Source organism: Filicampus tigris, chromosome 15, assembly GCF_054856515.1.
Source record: "Filicampus tigris isolate MCC_2025a chromosome 15, RoL_Ftig_1.0, whole genome shotgun sequence".
Taxonomy (NCBI): Eukaryota; Metazoa; Chordata; class Actinopteri; order Syngnathiformes; family Syngnathidae; genus Filicampus; species Filicampus tigris.
Window position 1 is genome coordinate 17,372,939 of NC_141231.1, and position 20,990 is coordinate 17,393,928.

A 20,990-nucleotide genomic window follows, 5' to 3' on the forward strand; every position below is an offset into this window, starting at 1 on the left:
TGTTCAAATTTTTTCAAACATTAAGGCAAAAGAGGGTCTGAACATGTCCGGCAGTGAATGAGTTAATACACCAAATGGGTGGTTGGGAGCAAATTAGGGTTTATGTCTTAACCAAGAACACTTGAATAGCGGACCAGCGTCACTCGACGATCTGTTCTACTGAGCCACAGCCGCCCACAAAAAGAGCATATTTATGCTACATTTTTATTTTAAGGAAATATGATGTTGTATGATTAAGTTCTGGAATGAACATTGTGCATCGCAAAGTGTACACCATACTTGGCATGTAAATATATAAATGGTATGAGCAACGTATTTTCTATTATTTCGAACAAGGTCAGTAGTCTAGGTTTGGTGACAAAAAAACCCCCCAAAAAACAATTGGTTGTATCAATTGTTGTTGTAACAATAAAAACAAAATCAATAAATTCAGAAGAGGAACATAATGACTCACATTCATTGTACTTTAATTAAGGGCAAATCTAACTTCCTCACCATATTTATGTGAAGGGTTGAAGGAATCTCAGAAGATGCCTTGCATACTGCAGTGCCTCGCAGGAAGGTGTCATTGTCTGCCTTCGTCAGCTCCAAACAAACAGTGGCGCTGGTGTATCTTGACAGCACACAAATAAGTGGAGCGCCACCAACTGTGTGCTTGCTGACCGACCTGACACTTGCTGAATTTCAGAGGTGGCTGTGTTGTCAACGAGCGGAGACCATACGCAGCAGTCATGAAACTCTGGCGGAGCTCGTCAAAAAAATGTTTGATCGTTTCAAGTTTATTAATCTGCTTAGCGTTGGATTGACATTTGCCTCATTGCATGTGCTACACCGCGCTGGTGTGTTTTGGGAATCCTGAGATGTGAAAGTTCAGAACATTTCCAAAAGCGTTCCTATCTTTGGCCCACATCGCTTCCCAGCAAGACGTGTGAACTTGAAACGGCTTGAAAATATTTTGGAAGCGTCATCATTGGAGTCTATCACTTAAGAGTATACCCTGCACATGAATTATCTGACAGTGTGTAAGATGCATATATGTATATTTAACAAGGAACTGTTGTTGACAGGAAGCACCTTTATCACAGTAATGTGGAGAGAAGATGATCAGATGATGTCAAAAGCGTCTCTGCAGACACCAGAGGTGTCAGGAGCTTAAGAGGAATTTATGTATCGGCTCAGCACTGACAGGAATAACAAATTTTGAAGAAGTTAGCACTAAGATATACTGTAAATGCCCAAACTGTACAATTCCTACTCACATATTATGAGACTAATTTGTACATTACTCTAGTATTGTTTTGCAACAGAGGTGAAACTAAACTTGACATACAATGCTTCTCAAAAATGCTGCACCTTATAATGCGGTGCACTTTATGTATGAAAATGTATAAAAAAAATAGATCCATTCATTGATATTGCGCCTAATAATCCGGTGTGCCTAATGATCCAAAAAATACGGTATATTACTTCCTCTTTATTCCATTTGTTACAGAGAATACCAACAAATATTTCATATGAATATAGCTTATTCCTTCTTGATTAAATTAGTCATATGATTTGTTGAGTGTACTGTTTCTCTGTCGGATCATTTCATCAATGTCATGGATTTCGGGTCAGTTTCACAAAGCCACCGCGTCAACGTCGCCACAATGGCAACTGACGGATGACACAGTAATATCTCCTGCGAACAAAGCTCTTATGACTCGCTTTTAACACTGCTCAAAGAAACTTTTCTGAACCTGAACTTGCTTTGAATGCTCCACACCTCAAGGTACTTTGAGTCTGAATGTCATCACAGGCATGAGTGTCTGTTTAAAACCGATAAAATGCTTTTACACAACAACCTCTGTTACAGTTATTTAAGAGCGAAGTTGCGTCTCACCTTCAAGGCCAGAGAAAGGAATTGTAGCTACCGCTTTGTCCGCGCATAGCTGTGGCAACGTCATGCAAGCTTCGCAAGGCACACATGCGCTGCACGTCATGCAGTAAGGTTCATTGTACGTTTTAAAGCCCTAACTCAATATTATAGATTGCGTATAGCGCAGTGACTTGCTTGTATTGCTTTCTTCTTTCTGATCTTTTTGTTTGACATTCTGCAAGTAGGGGTCACCATCCTTGTTGAAATATAGACCGTGTTTTACATATATATAGTTCTCTTGGATTGGATTGTTCTCTGGTTGTCGGCTTTGGCCAAGTGCAGGGCATTTGGGTAATTTTCTTTTACTCGGGCTACAGTTATGTTGTCAGCACTAAGCATTACACCGCGCTCAGGAGAATCGCACATTAATAGCGACACGTTTTTCTTTCACCTCTATAAAAGAACCAGTTTACTGGCCAGCTGTCAATGTCTTCTTGCAAAAAGTCACAGTTAGCGCCAAGTAGTTTGAACAAAAGCCAAGAATCTTTTGAAACTAAATCACCCAGTCGAGCTGCATTAAGCACATTTGTCAGAAAGTTAAGCTGTCTGTACCCTGGTGTCAATCAGCTCCAAGGTGATCAAAGATGCTCTGAAGTTACCTGTGAGTACTGTGACAATTAGAAAGCGCTGTGTGAAGCTAATCTATTGGCAAAAATCCCATGCAAAGTCCCTCATAAAGACTGGCCTAACGAGAAATGGAGAAACATTTTGTGGACTGGCGAAAGTCAGATTGTTCTTGTTATTCAGCACTGAAAAAACAAAATAATACAAATATATACATACATACATATTGTGCGGACCTAATATAAATATATATATATATATATATAAATCGTTGGAGTCATTTCACGGTATTTATAGCAGCAAATCTGTTTTAAGGCTCAGTTGTTTTCCATTTGTGCAGTTCCAGCACCCTCTAGTGGTTAGTTTATTAGTGCAGTTTAATTTGATGCCACCTATGTTTAAGCCAACCTCCCCACAATATCGTAATAATTATCGGATCCTGAGGTTCATATCATGATACTATCGTTTCGTGGCATTTGGATATCCTGACATCCCTGATATGTACACACACACACCCACACCCACGCCCACAACCCCACTCAGCATTATATTCTTATTCAATAAAGCAATCAAAGTAAACCGATCCCATTATTAACCCAGCGCATATTACTTTTCTCTGGTGACCACCAGAGAATTGGACGCTAGTGAATCGGCACCTTTTAATGGAACTCTTGATTGTAATACCACAAGTTGATAAATAAGAAATCATTAAATTGGTTCCCCGTGGGGCAAACGAAGATGAAGAAATGGAATATATACTTAGTTGCAATAGTTCTGACACTTTCTAAACTCAGCAAGTCATCTATGTTGTCCAAATGTCCAAAATTTGAAATGATTTGATAGCTGCAGGCAGTATTTTTCTTCACTGAATTTTTCTTCCAAAATAATAGCATAAACTCTACAATCTCTGTAAGAATGAGAATGAACAGGAACTATATCTAATATTCATTTAAATGAGCCTGAAGAACAGTAGTTGATTAGTGTGTGACACACAATTATACCTTCGTTTGCTCCAATGCATTTTGCCTGTATTTTGATCAGTTCTGCCTTGGCTTTAAATTGCTCTGTCATTTCACCTGTTGTGCGGAAACGGTCATTTGCATTTAAGAAGCCCTTTGTGGACATTTAAATGGGCCGGTGATGGATAATGAGCTGTGTTTCATTTAAATTCACATTTTTGGGGTGGATTTTCACCACCCGGCTCCTGACCTCTTGTCAGCACTTTCTTCGCTCTTGATTGCCAAGACTCGTGTGATTTAAATTGAGGAGGGAGTGCAAACTTTGTATGAATGGAAAAATTAGCAGATGCAGCTCAAGAACAGTTTAGGAAATAGAAGTGACAAGTAGTGTTGACACACCATCAAACTGAGACTGATTGCTTGAATAATTGGTTTGTGCCTAATTATATTAGAGTGCCCTCTTGGGTGTGTGTAGGATTATGTGTGTAGCGCTTACAGTGGGATAAAGATTGGCCAGAGGAGCTTTGCTGCAAGGAAACTGGCAGATTTGTTTCCTGGTGGGGGACTTCGATCAAATTCATAGTGCAATTCCCCACTACCGCCATTACATTTTGTAACTTTACAATCACGTTAGGGAACTGAAGAAAATGAGGGAAGCGCACAAAGGGACCAAGAGTGTTTGTTCTGTGCCTGTGATAAGAAGACCACAGCTAAGTGAGTTAAATCAGAAATAGCATTGGCACAGCTGTTGTTCCATTAAAGCCCCCCCAAGGAGACTTGAAGAGGGTGGTCCAAGAGGATCCTGTATAGGCACCGTGCCAGCAGGCCTTGCTGGATTCTTTACTGTTACTCTTATTGAGCATGTGGACACCCACACCTTCACATCAGAAGGAGAACAACAACAACAACAAAAGCACTCAGAAAAATCACACACACGTTTTCAGTTATTCACTTTTGTTGTTGTTTTATTTATCCAGACATTGTAGTTACGCTATTATGAAGTGCTAGTTTCCCTATTCCTTAACATTGTTGGTACGATTTCTTAATTTGTTCAAGAAAACAAACCAAAAACACTTTACAGCATAACGCCACCTGTTGCTTTGGCACATCCTTTAAACTTAAGAACTTTTCATACACAAGCCGTCATTGGATGATTCGTTTGCTTTGACTTGCGAGCTCAGACCTACGATACGAGCTTCTCTATGGTGGCAGTAAATTCAATTCAACTCACTTCAATAACACCATTAATCAAAAAAGAAGTTCCAAGTTGTATATTAAAAACAAGCAAACTATATTGGGACCAGCTAGCTAAACATAACCTGAAAATGGCATTGACATATTAAAGGTTAGCGTTCATAGTTCCCGTTGATAGATATTCTTTGTCCATTCTGACAAATGACTAATGTTAAAGCAACTGACTGAGTAGTAGTAGAAGAAGAAGAAGTCTGTTCTTCTGTTTTATACCATACTGCCTCCCAGTGGCCAAGTGACCAGAAGAAGTAGCACACTGAATTGGATTATTTATGGATTTACATTCAGTTGAATTTTGTTATTACCCTATATTCTATAGTAGTTATGTAAAGTGCAACATTATACATTGCTATTTGTCCTCATACCGCCAAATTATTTTAGGCGGTAAGAAGGCGGAACGAATTAATGGCATTTCCTTGAATCTCTTTTGTTGAGGTGCTGCTCTACTGTGGGTTATTCAAGCGATGGTATATGGTCATTGTGGTCTTGCTAAAACAACAATTGGCATTTAAGACTTTTGCATGCCACTGAACGTGCAGATTCAGTATGTGTGGAAGTCTATGTTGGTTTGGTGGGAGGGAGGAAGACAAAATTATTCATTTCCTATTAACAAGTAATGCTGTTGAATGAATCAACACAATGGTTACAGTCTGGTCGTAAGACATTCACATGCATAAAGTCGCTGCGGCTCTGGCTTTAAGCAGGTCATGATGGAAATGACTTAACATTACAGCTAGCTTGAATAAATAAGGTACAGGGTAATCAGAAGGAAAGAAATGCGTAATTGTTATTTGGTTCTACAATGGTTTGTCACTGGGCTTGTTTCAAAGGTCCATCCTGCTTAGAACTGCTTATTTACACTTTGCACTTTTATTGTGTCGATAGTTTATTGATGCGGTCCCTACGGTAGTCTCATTATTACGGCTGTTCCATACATGTACAAGTATTCTCCTTGAAATGGAAAGGGGAAAAATGGATTTTTTTTTTTATCAGACGGCGTATGTTAGCATCAAATATTGACATTCATGATTGATGAAGCATACATTTCCCTCCAAAAGTGTTGTATTAGTTCTGCCAAATTTTGCTGCTTTGTGATTGATATTCAAAGATGATTACAAGGCATTGCCACTATGATGACTTACCCGAAGCTGAACCAAAACAATAAAGGAAAAAAAAAAAAGTGGACTTTTTTTAGACTATCTAAGTCAGTCTCTAGACTGAAACCCTATAAAGCATGCATTTTACCTGGTAAAGAGAAGATTGAAAGGATTACTATTTACTATTTTAAGCCTCTGAAATGTTGATCATTGTCTCATAGTCATCTTGTGATACCCAACCCACATTTTTTTTCAGTTTCAGTCAAAATAAATACATTGTACTATTTCCATCCTTGTAGAGGAGAGTGCACTTACCTGACTTCACTCTTTTGGTCCAAAGTGTCCCCTGATTTTCATCGGCCATTGCACCCGAATAAGCATGCATGACAACTAATAGATACTGTTGGAGCAGCAAAAACAAATACAAGTGTGAGATTTCTATCAGAGGCATTGCATTAGATTACAAGAGGATCTTGTCTCTGCCTGTGTAGGACTGCTGATCCTATATAAGTGCAAAGTCCTGCAGGAAGATGGGGAGCTTTGCATTGCTTAAATGAGAGTTACACAGCTGCACGTGTCCTGAATGTTTATTGTAGAATCCATTTCGCCTACACAGTATACGATACTCCATACTAAATCCTTGAATAGTTTACAAATCACCACACAGTCTCTTCTGATTTTCCTCAGCTCTATTGAGCAATTTTGAAACATAAGCTCATTATGGGGTACACTATTGCCGGTTTAGTCTCACTGTTTCGGGAATTTATTTTGCAGTCACAACAAATGTTGATAGAAAAAAGGCTCATAATTGACTCCCGGGCTCAAGAATGATGCAAAAATGAAGGAAAATAAGACTTTGAAAAGAGTTAACACATCGCTTTTTTAGTGACAGGAAAGTCAATAAAGAATACGTTTGCTACAATATTACTACGGAATATAAATACGATGGTTGTAAAAAGTCTACACACCCCTGTTGAAAAAATAGGTTTTTCATATAAAAAGAATTCAGTGGCATGCCATCAGGGGCTTACCGGAGTAAACATTATTAAAAGCACTGATCTGCTTTTAAAACTTTGTATAAAGTTGTAAAATATTGTAAAAATATATTTCCAGCAGTCTTTTGTCTTCATTTAATAGAGTGTGTCTTGGCTACGCAACTTAAAGTCGTATGTGGGTTATCATGGGAAAATGAAGCTTCATGAAGCACTTGTGATCATTTTTGACACCTCTAGATGGTGCCTTTGGTTTAAAGAAAAACGCTAGCGCAATGCAAATTTATTCCATTTCCACTGCATCTTTGAAGTTGAATGAATGAGTTACAATGAAGCTTTCATTTGTTCATCACTACCTGCTACCATTTTAAATGCCTCTGATTTACCCCAAATCAAATGCAGCTTTTCTGGTATGCTTTTCCTTACTTTTTTTTTGCTTTCAAATATAATTCATTTCGTGCTAAGACTGGCATAGAAACAAATCAAAATAAACAATTCCTTAGTTGGATCTCATTAAGTCACCCCCCGCTCCCCGACACTTCCAAGTTAATTCAGTGTAAAAATTTGAAATAGAACTCCTTGTTTGAAAAACCAAAAAAAACCAAAAAGAAGCCCTACCTTTAAAAACAACAACAACCTTGTGAATTAACGCGTATTTATAGTCCTCTCCCCTTGTGTTGGTCGAGGTGAAGCATCTGCAACACATTTAAATGGCCATAAAAAGTCTGTGATCCAGACGGTGTTTGTCTTTGAAAAGTTAGTCCTCCTACTTTTGTTCTTTGCTCATGCACATGCAGCATCCCCCGGGGTCATCTCTACTCAGAGAGCCTTAAATCCTCGCTCTCGCACAGACGGCTGAAGATATCTAAGTCGGGAGACACATTTATTTTCCCGCATACACATTCGTATCTTGAGCCCCTGCGACCATAAAAAATTCTCTGGCATGTAACAGGAATCTCTCCTCAAGAGTAATTTCTTTGTTGGCTACTTATCTTGATTTCCTCTCATGTCGGACTAGGAAACTGAGCCTTTAGTATAGAACGTATCCGAACTGTAAAAATGATATCTGACTTAGCAGCCTCCCCTCTTATCCTTAAGCCATTTTATGAGACTGATAAAACCATATACATATATAGATATTTATTGTATTCCAGTTCCCTTTCATTACTTGAATTTGGCTTTCCCTAATTCAAACCCCCCATCGCTTTTGACATGACTACTGCACGCTGACCAAATGCTTCGCGCAGCCTTTCATGCGCCGGCTTATTTGCGGCCTCGGCAAGTCACCGCTTCTTGTGTATTTCATCTCTGTTCCAGTATCCATTTAGATGTCTGCAAAAAGGGAGTCAGGCTGACGTCAAGCCTGCTTTCTAACATCACTGCTTCCACCCTCCTGCTATTCTTATCCGTCCTGTCAACAACACAATAACTTTCACCTTCAAGATTATCATGCTTTCATCATAATGTTTGCCTGTCCGTACTTTGCCCCCGCCCACGTGCGCGGAGCATCTGGTGCTGCACGTGGCGTCCTATTGTTCTGCGAAGCAACGCAAACAAGCAAAGTGAGCTCGTCTGTTTTCGAAAGCAACATGTAACCTCAAGACCCAAGAAAACAATGGCGGATAACAGAAGGCGGACTCTCAAATATTCAATACAAAAGGATATTTGCATGGGGCTCAGAGGAAATGAAATCATTCCGTTTCGCCATAATGTCTCTCAAACCATGGAGGGTAGAGTGTGTACGGCTGGGGATTAGAGTATATAATGGGGTTTTGAGGATTGTTTGGGATTTCAGATCTGGAGCGATATGGTGCCAGGGGTAAACACCAGGCTGGAGACCAAGAGATTAAGACAGCAAGATTCGGCCTCCATGTGGACCTTGTATCACTGTGTTCCAAAGTCCATCCATTTCCCACGGTCATTTACTCAAGCATCTCCCTATGGGGATTTGATTATCCTATCTGAAAGGTCACGGCGGTCTTCTCATACTGGCCCAATAAGAGCTGGGTGAGGCAGATAATCATTCATTGGTAGGGACAGAGTGGCAGAGAGGCCAGGAAGGAAGAAAAAGGGATTGGGCCCTCAAGTGATTTGGGTGGATTTCAAAAGACAAAAAACACTTTTTTTCCTTTACTTTCATGATATTGTATATCTCACCATGTTAACAAGTAGATACATGTGAGGAAACATAGAGAGAGTATATTATTCATTATATATGTATATATATATATATATATATATATATATATATATATATATATATATATATATATATATATATATAGTGCTGTTAAGCGATTACATTTTTCAAAAACTAATTAATTGCAAATTTGATCGTGATTAATCGTATTTTTCAACTACAATTTTTTTTACAAAGCTGGGAACAGATTTATTGTACTTCCGGGGGGGGCGAACGATTGCGCGAACAAGTCTTTTGAACGGTTCTTTTTAATGATCTGATTCTAAAAATTCAATTCACTTAAAAGAAATGCCATGCCCATCACTAGTGGCTGAAGATGAAAAAAAATCAGATGGTGTCCACAACCCTACTGGTTTTCATGCTGTGAAAATATTTTGCGGAGGTACAGGTAACAGGGTACAAATTTTGGTATGCCATTAGTTAGCGGCCGCCAGCTACCATGACTACAGCTCACCTCGATTTGACTCCACCAGAAATTCTCCGCCTGCATTAGACTTCCATCTCCTTTGTGTTAGGCATGAAGGGTTCTACTTTTGAATAACACCTTGCAACTTTGTTTTGCACTAGATACGAAAGTGGGCATTTTCTATCCAAAAAATGTTCACATCCTCCCATTGCCCCCCCTTCTTAATTATTCCTCAGCAAGGGGCCCGGACCAACCCCTCGCCGCGGAGACTAATCCTTTGATTGGCCCAAGATCACTAAAACCAGAGGCCCTCTTACAGCGTGGTACTGAGAGCGGACGAGTTTGGAGACAGATGGAGTCAGCGAGCGTGTCGGGACTGCCGGAGAGGAGCTTCACATCTGCCGCTCACAAGGAATCAGGCCACAGACGGTCAGGGATTACATGATGGAAAAGAGTCAGTCGGTAAGAGTCTAAATTCAACTTTCAACTCTCTGACCTGGAGGTGGGCGTGAGCTGAGCAGACAGGGCAGAAAAGCCACCTCGGAAGACCGAGTTTGGAAAATTAACAGATTTAACCATGCAGGAAAGGAGGGATTACATTTGTACAGGTTCAAATGGGTGCAAATTAACTCTGCAGTTGTCTCTCCTACGCATGTTTGGTTAATTAAATCAATGAAAACATACTCAACAATTGTAAATGACATTCTTTTCTAAACTCATCTAATTGCATTTAATGAACGCAATGCACTTGATTAATTATCAAGCGTGGTGCTCAGAAAAGCATTCAAGCAAACACACTTTGCATATTTTATATAATGCGGTGTGTGTTCATCAACACATAATCGTTCTCCAATGAGCTTGGACTTTGTCCCCAAATGTCACACATATTTGTGCACAAGCCATGCATGGGTTTCACTGAGAACAAATTAAAACGAAGATGATTAGAACATTTGTACGACTGCACTGTGAAGTGCTTCATTACGGAAAATGTGTACTCACAAGAACTTATATAGATAATTTCCGCAAATTTAGCATGAGAGTTCCGGCGCTAATTATCATAGTGTTGTAAAAACTTAGAACATAATGTGTTTACGTGAATAAGGTCAGTTTCACAGTGAGATGAAATTGTAGCTTTGAAATATCATTTTCCTGTAAAAACAGAAATGTCATGGCCACCATGCAGCTAAAGATCTTAAAGTGGAAGTCAAACCAAACATTTTTTTCAAGAATATGTTCTACGCAGGCCCACTAGTTGAAACAAGGCAATCTGATTAATATTGCGTTTGTGGAATAAGAGTTAATCCACCCGTTTTTATCCATCTCCGGGGGCGGCCATTTTGTCACTTCTGTCGACTGAAAATGACATCACAGTTGCTTAGGGCTCAGACAACAACCAATCATGGCTCAGCTTCAGAAAACAAGTGAGCCGTGATTGCTCGTTACCTGAGCCCTGAGCGAGGCCTGAGCGAGCCCTGTGATGTCATTTTCTGTCAACAGAAGTGACAAAATGGCCGCCCCCTGAGATGGCTAAAAATGGGTGGATTTTGCTGCTTAACCCATACGCCACAAATGAATCAGAAAACCTTGTTTCAACCAGTGGGCCTGCGTAGATCACATTCTTGAAAAAAATGTTTTGTTAAAGGTTTGAACGGTTGCTCTCACCTGATTTGTAGCTAAAGTGCAACAGACTTGTGCAAAGAGCTCCAATAATTCCTAACAGAAAAAAATTCATGAAAAGATGTGCATTAGTCATCTAGGGCCGGAAAAGGGATGCCTACACAAAAAAGGCTTGCAATTTGAGTCAGCCACTTTTTACGCTTTTACGATAACTGCGTGTGGAAAATGTGTTTACACTTACCAAAACTCCGGAGTTGTTCTTTGAACATTGGCAACTCAAATGAAATGAAATGAAGCCAAATTTGACTTTGACTTGTACTTTGTATTCCGCTTTATCACATTGTTCCTCTCGCTTTCATAGAATCAATCAAACCATTTCTACATCACTTTTCCTGGATCATATTTGTATCGTCAACCAGTATTCCCCTGAAATTTCGAGAGATTTGAGCCGCGGGCACATATTATGGAACATTATCTTTTGTGCCTCTTTCCAAACGTGTCTGTTAGCAAGCTGCTCAAAAGGAAAGCAGAGCTGCATCGAGATTTGGTCGATATACAGATTAGCGTTAGTCAACAGCATTAGCTTCTGTCAAGCGGCAGCTGTGTGTTCAGCAAAGTTGTCGACATGGGAGCGGGGAGTATTTGTGTTTGGCGATGTGTCAGCTGCATGTGCCAAATGTGTGGATCCGCTACTGTAACTGACAAATGTAATTCCCTGGCTTAGTGATTAAGTGCTGCCTCCATGGGTGAAAGTACACTTGATGCTGTTTTTATGGGTCTCATCTGTGCTTTGCAGTTCACACTGAAAACGTCACTTGGATTTTTAAAGGACTTGATTTGAATCCACACACACACTTAGCAAAGGTAGAAAAATACAATACAACATTTAAATGAAGTGGTTCGCAAAAATAACACATTTACAAAAATTGTACTTGGATTTTATTTGAGTCCACAACTAAATTGGGGGTGTGGCTGATGTTGTCAGAATTAGCCAATCACACAACTGCTCCTATTTATTGTGAATCCGATCAAACTTAGATCAAGTTCAGATGCTCTGGTAGGCTTTTCCCTCCATTTTTAAATTGTAATTATTTATTTTTGCTTTCTTGCAGACCGATGAAGGTTGTGCGCTAACAATGACTGACTGGTTCTTCAGACTGTTACCTTGAATAAGGCCCCAGTTCCATCAGCCCCAAAGCAACCACCATGATGAACCGGAGGTATCGTGTTCTTTTGGTGTTCTGTTTGCGCCAAACCTAACTTTTGGAAATATTGACAAAAAAAGTTCAACCTTGGTTTTATTGGTCCGAAGCATATTATCCGACATGGGTTTTGCAAAATTGCAAGTGTCCTTTTTTTCTTTGTAAGATAAGGCTTTCATCTCGCCACCCGTACCACACAGCCCAGACGTATGAACAAGACCGCAGATCATTGTCACATATACATAAGTAAAGAGCCATAACTTGCTGGAAAATTCTGCAGCTGCTTCAATGTTGCTGTCAGTCTCTTGGCAACCTCCCTGACCAGTTTTCATCTCATCCTTTCATCAGATTTGGAGAGATGTCCACTTCTTGGTACTGTAATCATACTGTTGGGCCATATTTTATCCGCTCAATGATAATTGTCTTTACTGTGCCCCATTGTATATTCCATGCTTTGAAATGTCATTTTTACCCTTCTTTTGACGGATGCCTTTGAACTATGTCCCTCCGATGCTGTGGAAGCTCTCTCCGGACCATGGCTTGTGCTGTAAGATGTGACGACAAAGACGTCGGAAAAAGCCCACTGGAATATCGGAACCTTATTTGGGGTCATTTAACACGAGTTTGAATGCGTTTGGTTAATTCTGGACCCACCGACATGCCCAGTTTTAAGAGGATATTTACAGGTGCGCAACCACATTATCTCAGTTGTTTGTTTTTATTTCCCCTCTCTGAAAAAGATGCCTTTACTTTTGGAGTTGTAGTGGTTATAGGTCATATTGATGGTGGAAAAGTTTTGGAAAGATTCACCTTGCTCTCATTTTTTTATATCACAAAAGTCTGGAATTAGAACGAGGGGTCGAGGGGGCGACATTTTATATCCACTGTATATAAATTGAATCCATTAATTCTGTGCTTGCAACTCAGAACTAACTGGCTATAATATTTACACAGTGTTTGCACATTATTGCGCCAGTAATTATATTCAGTGCAAAATATTATGCTCCATATCATTACCTAAAGAGGTTAATTATCGCATGCAACTTTCTAGCACCCACTCTGCCATCCAAGTGTTACATGTCACAGTAACGACTGATGGATATTTATAAAGGAAAGACAACCATGACATACTGAGCGGTCCTAATTCATGATTATGTAATGAACAAAGCGCATCTTAAACTGCAAGACAGTTGAACTAAATCTATTCACGATTGACAACAATTACAAGACTGAAACTGATGTCTTGACAACACCTCGACAAGCCCCAAGCGGCCGAGGTAGCTGATTGGTCGACACAAGTGAACAGATGGACACAAAAAGCCGGCGAGACAGACAAGACATGAAAAGGGACACAAGGGAAACGTGACAAAACTCAAACCGATCATTACGAAATCCACAAAAACACAGATCATCAGATCAAGATGAAAATGCTAGGGGTCGGAAACATCGCAACCTGGCAACTTCTGCGCTCCTTGAAAAGAAAAACAACAAACGTGGACACTGGGAGGATGAAGGACCGAGGTCGATGGGAGGGAAATGCAAACAAACACCAGTCGACAAATAAGGACTCAGAGGATAGAACATTCTCAGACAATGACTAAGACAGAAGTGGAAACGAATGAGTGGAGGCAGTCTGCGAGTTGCCTGATCAAGAGGACCGGCGACCATCTTGCACATGCTGTCAGTGCATGGGAGGACATGCCTGATGGATTTCTATGATAGATGTGTGGACGAGAAGCCGCGGCCCCAGCTGCTGGGATTAATGAAATGTGTCCCACTACAAGATCGAGCGCTCTGATTTAAACACATCCCGCCATGCTATTTCTCTTCACCTCCCTAATACAGCCAAGGCCACTGCGGGGCAACTCTGTTTGTCTTCCCATTTGGGACAGATTCACAGTTGCCTGCCTTAGCCGTACATGTATCACGTGACCACTCCGTCAAAGTTGCACCTTTACATCACTCATGGTTCCGAGGTTGACGGTTCAAATCTCTTGCGTGGGTTCTCTGCAGGTACTTCGGCTTCCTCCTACATTCCAAAAGGCTAAAGGGGAAGTCAGCCAAAACATTTTTTTTTTTTTCAAAAATATGTTCTATGCAGGCCCACTAGTTGAAACAAGGAATTCTGATTAATATTGTGTTTTTGGAATATGAGTTAAGCAGCAAAATCCAGCCGTTTTTAGCCATCGAAGGGGGCGGCCATTCTGTCACTTCTGTCGACCGAAAATGACAGTTGCATCCCATCTTTGTTTAATTTTCCCCGCAAACCTCATCACTTCCATTGTCAGCAAGATTCGACTTTAATGCTGGATGCAAATTACAAACATTTCAAGGATAAGAGGCCAATATGACATTTTTATGCAGATGTGACAGAAGAACAAGGCAGTTTTTCTTCGGTGTTATCGACTGCCATTTGTGTCTGGCGTCCAACTTTTGCTTCCCGTCTTTCCTTGCACACGTTCTTCTCTAACGCCGTTCTGTATCTCCACCTGCCTTCTTTTCTGTCTATCTACCTCCCTCGGGGCTCAGTAGTTCTGTTTTTCTGTGGGAGTTTGAGGCGTGAGGCCAAGGAGAGTCCTCGTCAGCCAAGCGTTTACAAAGGCTCGCTGCCATGTCAACAAGGACAAACTGTTTTTCTCTCTCTTGCGTGCCTGTCTCCCAAATTCCGGCCCGACTATTCACATCCTTACTCGCATTCACTTCACAATTAGTGTGCTTTCTTTCTTTTTGTTGTGAACATGTCATTTGTGTGAGTTCACACACTTGCACGTGTGTGGGTGTGTGTGAGTGTGTGTGTGTTCATGGGGTGGACTGACAAAAAGCCCAGCTTCCTACCCGGAATAATTGATTAAACAAATTGCCGGCCATGTTTCATTCTGAGGAAGTGACAGGAGCAAAACGGGGGAGATGGAGCCAGGAGATTAATTAGGAAACAAAGTCATCTTTATGGAAATTAAATGCATCCTCTGATGATAGCCTTGCTTTCCTATCAGTCTGCAGGGGTTTGTCCCTCGTGCATAACAAAAGACTGGGAGGCCTCCAGAACATCACAGCAATGTCTGTCGACTCCAGAGCGGAGCACCCTACGGCACTGCTGGAGCCAGCCCCCATTTTCACGGGTGATGTGTTTTGGGCTACATCATTGGAAGGCAATGAACCCAAAAAATACAGCTGCTCCCGCAAACAATGGAGGAGCTTCTCTCTCTCTCTCTCTCTCTTACCCCCCGGCCCCCCTCAAAAAAAAGTGGTAACACAGGGGTCCTCATCAAAATCAACTTACAATCAACAATATTTTGCAGAGTTGGTGTTGTTGTTTTTTTTTTTTTTTAGATCGTTTGGGATTTCAAAATTCCAATTTTGTCATGAGCAGCATGATTGTTAAAATAGAAGAAGCAGAAACCAATTCAAGCAATCGCCGTTACAGACCATTAAGTTGTCATGACTTGGGGATGGCTGAATATCAATTAAAGTAAATGTTGTCGATTGCCTATTATGTCCAACAAAATTGAGGATGGAGGCTATGAATTGATCCCCGTATGCAATTAAGCCCAAAATTATTCATACCGTGGCAGCACCATGAGCAGCACCATGAGCCTAAATAGCATCAGCGGTGGGAAATGGATGAGTCGAATTTCAGTATGAGCGGTTTTCATGCAGGTGCAGCTGTAACGTCAATCCTAAATGCCATTTTGAAAATCATTCTAATAGCAGATCTTATCAAACAATATGGAGGAAAACAGTTTATTTCCAAGGTTCCTGGTCACTTTTAGCATAATCTAGAGCAGTGATTGAGGGAGAGATCATCAAGGGCGCTGTGGGAAAATAACCAAATTCAATCACAACATCTTTCAAGACATCATTTTTATGTTGGTGAATGTCTATAAATGAACCAATGATAAGCTTATTCAGAAGTAATTGTTGTTCTGTTGTGCAGTGATCCACACACTCATTAAACGTCCTCTCTCTCAACTGCCATGCAAGCTGTATATATACACACACACACACACACACACATACACATCTGGCAGACCTCTGCAGCCGTTATTTACGGGTCAGTGTTACATGCAGGTTCCTTGACTTGATGTGTAGATGGGGCACAAACCTCAGGGCTGTTCACATGGGGACCGATTGACACTACGATAAATCACTTCTCAAAGAGGGAGGTCGGGGAGCGAGGCGCAGACGGTGTGACAAGAACATTCCCAAGAAACTTTCCGGCCATGCTCGTGTTTCATGCATGCATGCACATTTCCAATTTAGCTATCACATCACTTAAGTTGTAAGATCCAGAAATTGTTCAGTGAAATTTATTGATGCAGCTGATTAAGAAAAGTACACAGACAGAGGCAAACTTACACATGTTTGAATTCAAAATTATCTGTAATTTCACTTTTTTTTTTTTTTTAATACTTTTTAATACTTAAGATTGGTCATTTTGTGCGATTTTCAACAGATCATACTTTGGTGATGAATGTACTGGAGTGCATTAGGTTTCTCACTTTCTTCGCGAGCAGGAAGTGTATCTCATGATTATCTGACCTCATGTTTATCACTGCCTTGGTGACTTTCAACAGTAAATTGTGCGACATGGCTTTTCTTTTTTGAATTGAATAGTGGACATGATAGCGGAAAGTTATTTGACAAGACAAATTCAGCTCCCAAAATGTGTCATGTCCTGTCCTCAGCCTGTCCTGCTGTTATGTTTGTGTTTTTCATAGTTTCCTTGGCGATCATTGGCGGGAGAGCCACCTGCGTCGCATCTGTTGTCCATGACGATTAACCGTCATATTGCTTATTGCCTTTCCTTGTGTCCTGCAGACATTCTTACGGTAGTGTGGAACTGCTAATGTGGAGTAAACATTTTTGACTGGCAAATACGTTCAAACGTATTCGTGAGTATGATCAGACATATTTGGGAGTACGTTGAAACCTAATTGCGTATACGTTCAAACGTAATTGGGAATACGGTTGAGCGTAATTGCAAGTATGTTTGAACGTACTTACATTTATCGGTACGAGCAACCGTACTTGCAAATAAGTTTGATCGTACTCACAAATATGTCTGAACGTATCTAGATATGTTCAAATGTACTTGCAAATACATTCTAATATTTACCCCACATTGGCAGTTCCACGCTTCCGTATGTGCAGGTTATATTCGTCGAGATTTTAGAGGTGTTTGTCCGTTGTGGCTCAATCCACCACTTTAATTCCATTTTTTTGTGCCTTTCCACATTTCATTACGCTGTATTGTACTACAAGTGTCACACACGCCCTTTGACATCAAAGTCTATTCGATAGTGTTTTGTGTTGAATTTTTTTTGCTTTTTCGGCGGTCAGTCATCACAACAACATAGCACCCTGACGGCCTTCATCATAAGCGGCCTAATGTGGCCTCTGTTTGAATGTTTGAATTAGACTGAACATTACCGTATTCGTAAACTAAATGTAAACCAACTATGAGTTTATCAGTGCGTGTCTCGAAAGTATAAAAGAAGACTTTTGTGTGGGCACAATCTATGCAAAGCTCTCATTTGTGCATGTTTGTTAATGTTGCTTGGAGTGCACACGATCATGCAAAAGTGGAGAATCACAGGGCCCATTAGTAAAACCATCATTACTCCCCAATCATCTGGGGCTGCACACCGAGAAATTAAAATGACGATGACGCAGGGTTTAGCAATCCCCAGGGGTCGTGCGGCATCTTCTGCTGCACTGCCTTCCAAGCTGTTAGTGTCGCACGGTGCCATTTCTGCGCCTGGTGCTAGTGCACCCACCCACCCTTTTGTCATTGTTCTGTATCTATTTCAGTTTTAACACCCCTCTTTATTGCCCTTGCGCACCCATAACTGCTCAGTGGTCTTGTTTCGGAAGAGCTGTCAAATGCACTTCCTCCCCAGGTAAATTTAAAGTTATGACATCCAACGGGTTGGTGCGACATGGAACCCAATGAGGATTTTGATGTCCTCCTGAAGTAGTGTCCCATGACGCCGTCTGGGTGTGTGTGTGTGTGTGTGTGTGTGTGTGTCGTTCTGACTTTCTGGGAAAAAGACCAATTAGGGACAACTACAGCGCCCTCAATTCACAATAAGCTGATTTAGATTCTGTGGGAAATGCGAGAGCAATACAAACTGAACTTGGGGGAAAAAAGAAATGCTGTCACTGTAATAGGTCAAATGAATAATTTAAAAACACAGATAAGCCACCAATAGATTAGCAATGCAAAATGTCTACCCATCCATTCTATATCACGTCCTCATTAACTGGCGCATGTCCCAGCTGACTTTTTGGGTGAGGCCGGACTGGTCAACAGCCAATCACAGGACACATTAATAAACAACAATTTACACTCACATATAAAACCACGAACAATTTCAAACCTTTAATAAACCTAACCCAATATCAATAGTAATCAAACCTGACCTTGAATGATTGATTCATACCCTAATTCTCTCCAGGTTAGATTACTGCAACTCACAGTATTACTCCAAAATCACTATCTCTTCTCCAGCTGATTCGTGGTCGGGATAAATATTCAAAAGGGTCTCAAACAAAAATACACTCAGTGGTTGCTATGGAAACCTGGCAGCGCCGTCCCAATGCCACGTGCGTAAGATTATAAGTAGAACCGTCAAATTGACGGGTACGCCTAAAGTAATAGTGACTCATAACTACTTTTATATTGTTTAATAACATAAAATTGCACCATGCTTATGGCATATATATATAATTAGGAAATGTGAAGAGGCCAGCAGCATCTTATATCTATATACGCAGAGTAATAACACATCAAAGTTTGAAAACCGTCAAAATGACGGCTCCTGGTGTTAAGAAGAGCAGCTGATTGAGATTGGCCACAGCTGCTGAGTGACTATGGAGCACCACACCTGAAATCACTCCCAATAATGCACACACACATACACTGTATGGAGCTGAATCTGCCAAAGAATAGAAAAATACATTTAAAAAAAAAAAAAAATGGTGTGTCCCCTTTGCTTATGGCCGTGCTGCATCCTGTCAAAGTATATACACGCACATTTGATAGCGATGTCGGGTGCACTCAAACTTTGGCTAACTTTGATGCGTGGCAATGCATGAGAATGCATTCTCCATTCTGAGAGAAAATAAATAAAATAAAATAAAAGGCTCAGTTGGTTCAGCCGGCATTTGAGAGATGTCGGCCAAAAATGCACAAACAAGGAGAAGGACTCCGTCATTTCCAGAAATATGCCCATGCTCGCTGCCTCAGTTCTTCTAAAGCCAAGCCATGTTTCTAACGCCGAGCGAGTGAGGAAGTTTGTGTATGTGTGTGTGTGTGCGGCAATGTCACTGTCAAAGCTTTCATCATTTTGGTGTGCATACTGTCAGTACATTTCCTGTGGAGAATGGCACATTTAAAATTCTGCATGCTCATTAAAGATACTCCTATATCGGGGGAAAAAAGAAGAGATGCCATATCGAGTCTTGAACAGGGCGATGGGAACGTTAAGAAAATAAGAGCCATTTAAATCTGCTTCCCTAGGCAGAATGTGCGGTCACACTTTTACTTTGAAGTCCAAGAAGAAAACCTCTCAGCGGGGAGACACAAGCGTTTCGGCAACAAGAACATTTCAGAACACGACAGCCATGGAATAATAGAAAAGAAACAGAATGAAAGGCAACCTTTAGTGAATAGCAGCCGCTCCAATGCACACACACTCAAACATCCAAGCACGCCGTGGGAGAGAGATAAAGAGATGGACAGATGCTGAATCAGAAACAAACTAAATAAGTCATGAAATGGACTGCTCGCAGAGAGGAGATGAGAAAATGCGCACGGCTGCAGACTTCAGACGCTCCAACAGAACAACAAATGGTCGTCTCACTACGCTTTCATTTAATGAAAGCTAATGAATTCCTTCACTGGTTAGCTTGTGTCCACAGCGGGCATATCCACGGGCTCATTTTTTCATGAAGGTTAACACGCAAATTGTGAAAGTAGCAGATTCATTTATTTCGCCAAAGACAAGAACAAAAGAGCTTTCCACTTAGGGTTCATTGAAATCTGAACTTTGGTTTTGGAGTTCAGATCAAGTTTGTGCAAAAAAAAAAAGTTCTTTTCAAACAAGGACAAGCAATTGGGATCCAGTCTGGACCCAAATGTGCTGATCTTGATACGGAGGTGAAGGTTTGAATTCAAACTGCAGGAAGTCTGCCTTGAAAACATAGCACAGTGGGAAAAAGTCGCCAAAATAAATTGTTACCGTTTTCAAATTAATTTCATCAATCATTATTAAGAGTCTTAGTCTTGTTGTATTATCGGGTAACGTGGCTCAAGATGAATATAAAATTCTAGACAAAATTGTGACACCTTGCTAATGAAAATTCTGCCCGACATATCAGTGAGAAGGAATTCAATCAAATAATTTAATCTCGCTCCCCCTTTATTGGTCCGCCCACAGAACCGAATGAAATAAGTGTCAGGTCTAATTATGTAAGGACATCGCTCTTCCAGCACAAAAGCAAACGCACCTGTATGAGACGGAGCTACGGCATACAAAATAATAGATTTATAGTTGACGTTTTTGCTAACATTTCAGTGTGTCAGACCTTCCTATCTTTCATGTATGCAAAAGTGATTTGATTAAGTATTGATTAAGCTTAGGGATTGAGTAAATATTTAAAGCAACGTACATTTTGTTTTGTTTATTTATGTACACAAGCAGCTCTCTTTTGCTCCAGGCGTACTTCTATAATTAAGTTTGGTGTACCTGTACATTTTAAATAGTGTAAAAAAGAAATAAA